The 8,955-nt window shown below is 34.4% G+C and overlaps 1 long non-coding RNA gene across 1 annotated transcript; it reads right to left on the reverse strand.

The window, feature by feature from the left end:
• Positions 1-5,857: 5,857 nt before the first annotated feature.
• On the reverse strand, positions 5,858-7,795 carry LOC146734676 (uncharacterized). The gene is made up of 2 exons (XR_014931567.1): positions 7,701-7,795; positions 5,858-6,030 (listed from the first exon to the last, which is right to left on the reverse strand). It is a non-coding gene; the product is annotated as an uncharacterized LOC146734676 (long non-coding RNA).
• Positions 7,796-8,955: the final 1,160 nt, after the last annotated feature.

Here is an 8,955-nt window from a genome sequence, read left to right on the forward strand (position 1 = left end):
GTAAACATTTCCCCCTAATTGTATTATCAATTTGGGCTAAATCTGGGTCATTGGACAGAGCTGTATTGAATTTATTCATATCAAAATATTTCCTGTCTCCAGCTTTTGCACTGAGTTGAATGAGAATGGATTTGCTAGTTAACTGTTCATTTATCAGTGGAAGTCCAATATGATAAACATCAGTGTCTGGTGAATATATTAAAATATTGCTCCCCTGACAAACTGATGTATGTAACCATATACGTGTATCACTTTCCTCATGATTTCCACTATATGCATTATGTTCATAAACACCCTGAGAATTAATTGCATATGCTTTCCCCTTTTTTGTCCCATGAAAACCACCAACAAGTAAAAGCTCTTTGTTTGGAGCCAAATAAGGAAATACAAGATCAGGAAATTCTTCTGATATGAGGTTTACAAGAAGGCGTTTATTTTTTCTGTTTCCAAGAAAACTCGTCCAATTCTCTTTAGGAATGGGTGTGTTCAAAGTCAACTCAGTATATGTTTTACATTCAGTTTTATTTTGATCCCTACGAGTGCGTTCAAGATCCTTCGGACTTGGCCTGTCAGAACTGAGGGCATGAGGGTCATCAAATAACAAATGCACATATTGAGTTCCTTTTTCAAAATAAAATAAAATCCACTTTTTCAAAAGAAACCAAAGATAATCTTTTATTATTTTATGGTGTGAACGCAATGGGGCTGATTGAATGAGAAACATTCCTTCAAGAATAACAGTTACAGGAAGCCAATTATGAGGCAGTGAGTCTCTTACTAAATCACAGGTTTCATATCTCTTGCAGTACACCTTTGTTGAATTAGATTTTGTACTTTGATGGTGAAGTGTTCCATCTGCTTCACAAATAGCTCTAGGGAGGGCAATAAATTGGAAGAAACTTGAAATGGCAGAACCACTTTTTATTGAATGCGACATTTGTCGTTTCAGACACTGATCCAGTAATTTTTTATCAGCTGCTGATGTTCTAACCTTTCTTCGTATAGATTTTTTTTCAGAAAAAGTTTTGAGTTTCCTCTGTCTCACAGGAGCATTAACACTTGGTATGTTCAACAACCTAGTATTGATATAATCATACAGACCCCTTTGACCAACTTGATAAAATTGCATCAAGTCTTCATGAACAGAACCAGTTGCTATAGTGTCAGTAAACAGTTTGATTAATCCCCTGTTTTCAGTTACAGGTTTAAATGCAAAACTTTCAATTATTTTAGCAAGGTAAATTTGACAGAGGCCCTCATCATTTTTCCTCACACTGTGATTCTCTTCTCTGTATTTCTCCTTAGACTTGTGACTTTTTGGTACAATTTGTTCTTGTATATTTTTAAGACTTGCAGCTTTGTGGGGTAAATATTTTGCCATATTATCCAGAAATTCTGGTGAAGGCTTGTGAACAGCTGTTTTCACATTTAGATTTATACACTGTTCATGAGCCTCATCTAAAGCCAGTTCCCTCCATGTACAGCCAGATAGACTGACAGTGAAACCTCCTGAACTAAGTTGATCTATTATACTTGATGGGGCTTTTAACATATCAAGCAAGTGCTTTGGTACAAGTCTCAGGTATGTTGGTCTATCATAAGCATGGTACAATGGAGCGAGTTGTTTGAGAGCGCCCATTCGCAGTGACCAATTTGAACTTCTAAATGCTATATACAGACACACATAGGAAAAACAATCCCTATGTACAAAGGCCGACCAGAATTTGTAAGTGTCATCTTTTTTACACCTATTTTCAGTATACTCAAAGAAGTCTTTCATTAAATCACCAAGATATTGTTTGATTTCTGCCAGGAATGTTTGGATTTGATGGAGTTCATCCTCATCACTAGTTTTCAGTTTGTTCATTTTAATTGTTTGTTCAACTACTGTTTTCAAGAGATTGTTCATTTCACTATTTTCAACAGGATTATTAGATCTAGAACTAAGAAACTCAGATATTTGATATCGGTAGAATGCTTCCCACACATTCATGAGAAATCGGTGACAAAGTTTGAATTTGTGGCACAATATAAGAGTTTGAAAAAGACCATCTGCTTTAAAAGTAGTTTTTGCGATTTCCCCAAGACCGCTATCAAGATAAATTTTAAATAATACAGGCTGAGTATTCTTTAAAATATGCCAGTCACCTGGCATGGGTATCATCCAACTGAGTTCATCTGAATATTCATATTTCAATTTGGACAAATATTCAAATGTTTTGCCATCACCTACTACAACTAAATACTGAATCCTTTTACCAATTTGAAAAATGGTATAAAATTTTTCGAGGACATGTTTCACCGATTCTAAATTGTCACATGGTTCATTTAATATACCGAGATATACAACTCTTGATTTTTCAGTTTCTTGAGTTGATGCTCTTGAGAGTTCACACTTTAAATTGGGCAACATAATTTCAGGATTTAATTTGGCTGTTGCATGTTTTTGAAAGCAGTATGTGAAGGCATCAACTTTCATGTTTTCTAGAGCCAGCAATTCAGTCGCTCTTATATCAAAGTCACTTAATGTGATGCCATGAGTATTGGAAACATGAGCTCCAGAAACAGGTAAATGGGGTAAAAAATGTTCATCAAGTGTAGCTTTTAATTTTTGTATATCCCTGGAAGTGGTCTTTTGTTTTTTGGGTTTAGAAGGACCATAAGATTCCATACTTGATGCAGCTTGGAATAACCTATCTCCAAACACCAATTTCATTTCTAAATTTAGTTTATTTGGGTCAACCAATCTTGCATTAGCAAGGTACCATGGGTACAATGGATTTGTGTCACCAACATTTGACAACTCATAGTCACTATCAAGCCATTCTTGACTGATTAACAGATTGTAATACCCATAACTGTTCCTGGTAACATGCATTGGCTCAACATTTTCATATTTTTCTCCAAAGATATTAAGCAATATTTTTTCAGGAGAAAATATTTTAACAGGCATTTTCAACAGAAATGATAAAGAGATCAATTCCATATAATCAGGTTGTGAATCAGTATGCTGAATTTTCTCACATCTATTTATTACATCAAAACATTGTGGAGTTAGAAGAAATTCCAATTCTGATTCTGACAGGCCTTCAAAAAAGTCTACCATCACTTCTTGACTGGCAGTTTCAGAGCAAATATAATGCCTTGTAGCCAATGAGATTGTATTTTCTAATTCTTTTAAAGTGAGATCAACTGGTGAACCAAAATAGTCTCTTTCACACTTCCTCAATGTGGGACAAGAAGCAACTGCTATGCACCTAAAAAGAGAACTGTCATTCGCAACCTTGATATGGCACATTTCACTATCTTTCCTAGGCCTTGTGCTACACGGAATGAATTCACCAGTTTTAAGTGTGACTGGTTTAGGCTCAACAGCTTGGTATGATGTGGCATGGATGCCCCTGTTTTTATATGTAGTAGAAACACCTGCATATGGCTGTCCAATGTCAATGTTATCCAGACTTGCAACTGCAAAACTATCTGCTGAGAAACAATTCACAAAATTTTCTGTAACATTCTTTTTAACTAATTTATTCATGTTTTCTCTAGCAGTAGACTTTGAGCAGGTTATTCCGAAAGCATTCATCATACCAAGCAATTTTGTTGACCCACTGTAAGAATCTATACTGTCTGCTAATAATGTATGAAGTGGATGCAAACACCCATTAGACATGAACAGCAAATGGCAAGCATTATAAAAAAGTTGAAGCATTCGTTTGTGCTTGTTGAGAGATGTGTCCTTGTAAAACCCCAAGTACTGCTTACTCCAAGTGAATGAATTTTTAAACATTTCAGATTTTTCAGATTTGTTCTGCGTAATTACAAATAAGAAGTTCCACAATATAGGATCAATTTCCCCAACAGCATCAAAAATGTCAAATGTTGAGGAATCAAATTGTTTGTATTTTTCATCAATTTTAACAGAGAGGTCATGTAATCGGCTATTAAAATCATCGGCCACAGTCAGGTACATTGTATTGAAATCTGGGCATTGGTTCTTGGCTATATCTACTATTTGTTTTTCTAGTCTACTGCAAGTATCACTAAGTTTATCCTGGGTAGATTTTGTGGTATAATAAAACGTGTGCAACATATTTTTCAGATCGGCACCTTGCCTTAAAAGGAGTGTACCGTATTTGGGGACAATTCTACCATTTTGTTTCACTGTGGAGAATTGTATATGAAAATCAAATAATTGAGCCAACTCAAGTTTGAGAAATGTATTTGATTTACCAGTGAAATAATCAAGTGTATTCTGAATTGACATAGATGAATGTGACAATGTATCTTCGACTACCTCACAAAAATATTTCTTAGCTTCATGTAAAAGTACTGGTTCCTTTATCATGAGCTTTTCGCCAACAAACATTGCCATTTTACAGAGAGAAAAATCCAGTAACTCAGTGTCACCCTTTATCGTGGAATGACAACATTTTTGTTTTATTTCATCAAGAATTTTAGAAAGATCCTCGTCCTTAGACACATTAACTTTTTTTTTTGTCTTTTCTGTAATACGGTATAGTTGTGCATAGCACCGAGAACATAAGGGACTGTTCTCAGTGAGGTCAACATTGATATATTCACCTTCACTTTCAAAGAACTGTTTTAACACTGGTAGATTAGGAGGATGTTTTATTTTTGATGTTATGCGTCGCATACATTCAGGCATGATGCATTTTAGTTGATTTCTGAAAATCCATTTTTGATAATGTTGTTCACAGAGACCAATTTTATTTGCAATTGTGGATACCAAGTGTGTGGCATGCAAATTAAAGAGTGACAAAAATTCATTCTTGTCCTCAACTTCAGTGTAGTGTGCAGTCGCAGCCTGACAAATAAAACACTGAAACAAAGATTTTTCGTTTGCAGGCAGTGGTCTGTTGTCATCACCAGATTTAAACATTCGTTCCAAATAAAGCCTACAGGAATTACAGAAACAACCATCTCTAGACAAGTGCTTAACACCTTCCAACCAATCAATGTACGCCTGTGGTTTGTTAATAAAATGATACCATCTATTTGCAGTTAAACAGTTACATTTACTACAAGGACCACATTTCTGTTTATCAGGGTGTGCAACATTTTTACCACTTTGTTTACCACCACCTAAACCACTTAAATGTACCTGAATCACACAGCCTTTCAACTTTTTTACAGGTATATTACCATAGAGTGGTTTTCCGCCAAGAGTCATTAATTTGAAATCTTTCACACCAATTTCAGTTTCTACACACTCCTTTAGTTTTACTAGATTTGGGACTGCAAATTTAACCAATTTTCCATGTATATTAACTTCCAAATTCACCAATTTGCTAGTTTGTTTCGACTTAGACACTAATTTGTTCAATCGACATGCTATATCACCTAAAACAAGATTAACCTGACTGGAGGTTTTACATTTTTTAAGAAGCAAATTTTTTTTCTTGAAGATGATCTTTAAGATAATTTTTTTTCTTTTGCTTTCCTTTGACATTTTCATGAAACTAGATATTTTCTCATTTAGATTGACAGCATGAAAATTACTCCATGGACTGAAAACAAACTTGCTATTTACAATCCTTTCTCTAATTTTTAAGAATTTTAATCTTGTCATAACCATTTTAATAAACAGCTGAATATGATTTTTCTGTGAGCAATTTACAATAGAATTTGCTGCCATTAACCTTGAGGACATGATTGTATTTATCCTCTGTACACCAACTGATGTACTGATTTTATGAGACTCTATACATCTGCAAATGGAATCAATTACATGGAGACAATGTTTTGTGGATTTAGGCATAGCCATATTATGACTAATCCTATGTCTCCACAGGACCAAGCTCCTTTCAAACATTATGACAAACCAGAAAGAATGTCCACCTGTAAAATTACTTTATTTTTGACCAAGACCAATTTATACCTCAAATAAAGAATGAGGAATAGAAAAACCAGGCAAATTCTGTCAAACAACAAAAAGACAGCCCGTATAAACACATGGGATAACCTTCAGGCTTCAAAGGAATCGTCTTGCCATTAATTTCAGTACATCTAAAAAAAGAAAGAAAAAAAAGTCAATTAATTATTAAACATGGCATTCTATTTAGACTGTCAATTTTCAGCTAGTATCCTGCATGTTTGATAAAACAAGCAGCCTATCGGCTGAGATAGCTCCGCTGTTAGCAATGCACATTTCAATTAAAGAACTGAAGACATCATTAGAAAATGAACAATATGAATAGTATCAAAGCAATCGGACTTACAGTTTTTAACAAGAAGTCGAAAATATCACTTTTTACCAAAAATTACAAAAATATTCACCAAAATAAATTAATTAGAGAATTGAAGACATCATCACAAAACGAACAAATCTAAGAGAGGTCCACATGTAGTACCTATATATGTAATATCAAAGCAATCGGACTTACAGTTTTCAACAAGAAGTCGAAAATATCACTTTTTACCAAAAATGACAAAAATATTCACCAAAATTAGAGAATTGAAGATATCATCACAAAATGAACAAATCTGAGAGAGGTCCACATGTAGTACCTATATATGTAATATCAAAGCAATCGGACTTGCGGTTTTTAACAAGAAGTCAAAAATATCACTTTTTACCAAAAATGACAAAAATATTCACCAAAATTAGAGAATTGAAGATATCATTACAAAATGAACAAATCTGAGAGAGGTCCACATGTAGTACCTATATATGTAATATCAAAGCATTTGCACTTGCGGTTTTTTACAAGAAGTCGAAAATATCAGTTTTTACCAAAAATGACAAAAATATTCACCAAAATTAGAGAATTAAAGATATCATTACAAAATGAACAAATCTGAGAGAGGTCCACATGTAGTACCTATATATGTAATATCAAAGCAATTGCACTTGTGGTTTTTAACAAGAAGTCGAAAATATCAGTTTTTACCAAAAATGACAAAAATATTCACCAAAATTAGAGAATTAAAGATATCATTACAAAATGAACAAATCTGAGAGAGGTCCACATGTAGTACCTATATATGTAATATCAAAGCAATTGCACTTGCGGTTTTTAACAAGAAGTCGAAAATATCAGTTTTTACCAAAAATGACAAAAATATTCACCAAAATTAGAGAATTAAAGATATCAACATGAAATGAACAAACCTAAGAGAGGTCTACCCAAGGTACATATACACCAAGTATCAAAGCATTTAGGCTTGTAGTTTTCAAGAAGAAGTCGAAAAAGTAAAACATTGACACGGACGACGGACGACGACGACGGACGACGACGACGACGGACAATCACTCATATGATAAGCTCCGCTCGACAAAGTCGACAGCGGAGCTAAAAACAGCAATATTTACGACTCTGATCTACGTACTGGTAATGCAGTATTGAGAGCCGCCATATTGGGTCACAAGGTTATGCAGTTTCACTGAGCACATTTCACTTTGCGATTTCAACATTTAATACGGGCTGTTCCCAAATAAAATTGTAATAAAAATTACAATTATGATCTTAACTATATAAATGTTGAACGTTGGGGTTTCAAAAATCATGTTAACTCAAATGACGCATTATTTTAAAACGTCGGTTTAGTGCCGTTACGGAAACGCATTTTCATTTGTTATTCGGAATTTCACCACAAAACACCACATATTTCTATTTAGAGATGTAGTTAAAACTTGAAAGACGAACAGGATGTAAAAAAATGACAATCTTACTCACCATTCAGGAGAAATCGTGTTTTTTCTTCCCCACTGAAAACGCGCTAACCGCCATCTGAAGAAAAATGGCCGCGATCGCACTTTGAAATAAACTCCTCATTATGCATGCAAATTAGCTACCCAGCGTCATGCGTGTCAAGTATATTTGCCGCAAATATGAAAGCAATTGGACTTGCAGGTTTGGACTAGATGTCAAAAATAACATTTTTCCCAAAAAATATTCACTAAAAATCCAGATTTGCATATTTTGACAAAATCTAACAGAGACCACCCCAAGTATCTTTGCTGTGAATATGAAAGAATTTATTAAATATTTCTTTTGAATACGTTCATTAAAGGTTGTTTTGATTGATAAAACATCCTTTCAAACAAAAAACTTTTTCAACAAAATTTAATGTGCGAAAATATTACGATTAATATATGTTTGACTCCCAGTCATATTGAAATTAAAGTTTGAGTCGTATCTGATGTTTAATTTTGCCTATCTGCGAGGATTATTTTTAAACATGAGGACAGCGTGATTACAAATGTTTCAGCAGTCATTGTTTATTAGGTTCAACAATCACAAATTTATGGAATATTTTGAATGGCAACCCTGTATATTGTATTTGTGTAACGTTATGTGATCAGGGGCGGATACAGGATTATTTTATGGGGGGGGGGGGGGTGTCCAAACTTTAAAATCGCCAGACTAAGTTAATGATTTTTTTATATTATAAAAACAAATTGAATAGATTTTTCAATGGGGGGGGGGGGGGTCCCCTGGACCCCAAGAACCTCCTTAGATCCGCCACTGGTGATGTACCCCTGGCCTTGTCAAGATTGCCTAACTTACAGACAATCTGATAGTCCCCCGCGCACACACGTTTTAATTTGTGGGTGATGTGAGCATCGTTTTTAGCTCCGCTGTCGACTTTGTTGAGCGAAGCTTATCATATGAGTGATTGTCCGTCAATGTCGTTCGTGTCTTCTTGAAAACTACAAGCCTGAATGCATTGATACTTGGTGTATATGTATATGTAGACTTGGGTAGACCTCTCTTAGATTATTCATTTCATGATGATATCTTTAATTCTCTTATTTTGGTGTATATTTTTGTCATTTTTGGTAAAAAGTAATATTTTCGACTTCTTGTTAAAATCCGCAAGCTCGATTTCTTTGATATTACATATATAGGTACTATATGTGGACCTCTCTCAGATTTGTTCATTTCATGATGATACCTTCAATTCTCTAATTTTGGTGAATATTTTTGT

This window comes from Saccoglossus kowalevskii, chromosome 14, assembly GCF_978046115.1.
Source record: "Saccoglossus kowalevskii chromosome 14, keSacKowa6.1, whole genome shotgun sequence".
Taxonomy (NCBI): domain Eukaryota; kingdom Metazoa; phylum Hemichordata; class Enteropneusta; family Harrimaniidae; genus Saccoglossus; species Saccoglossus kowalevskii.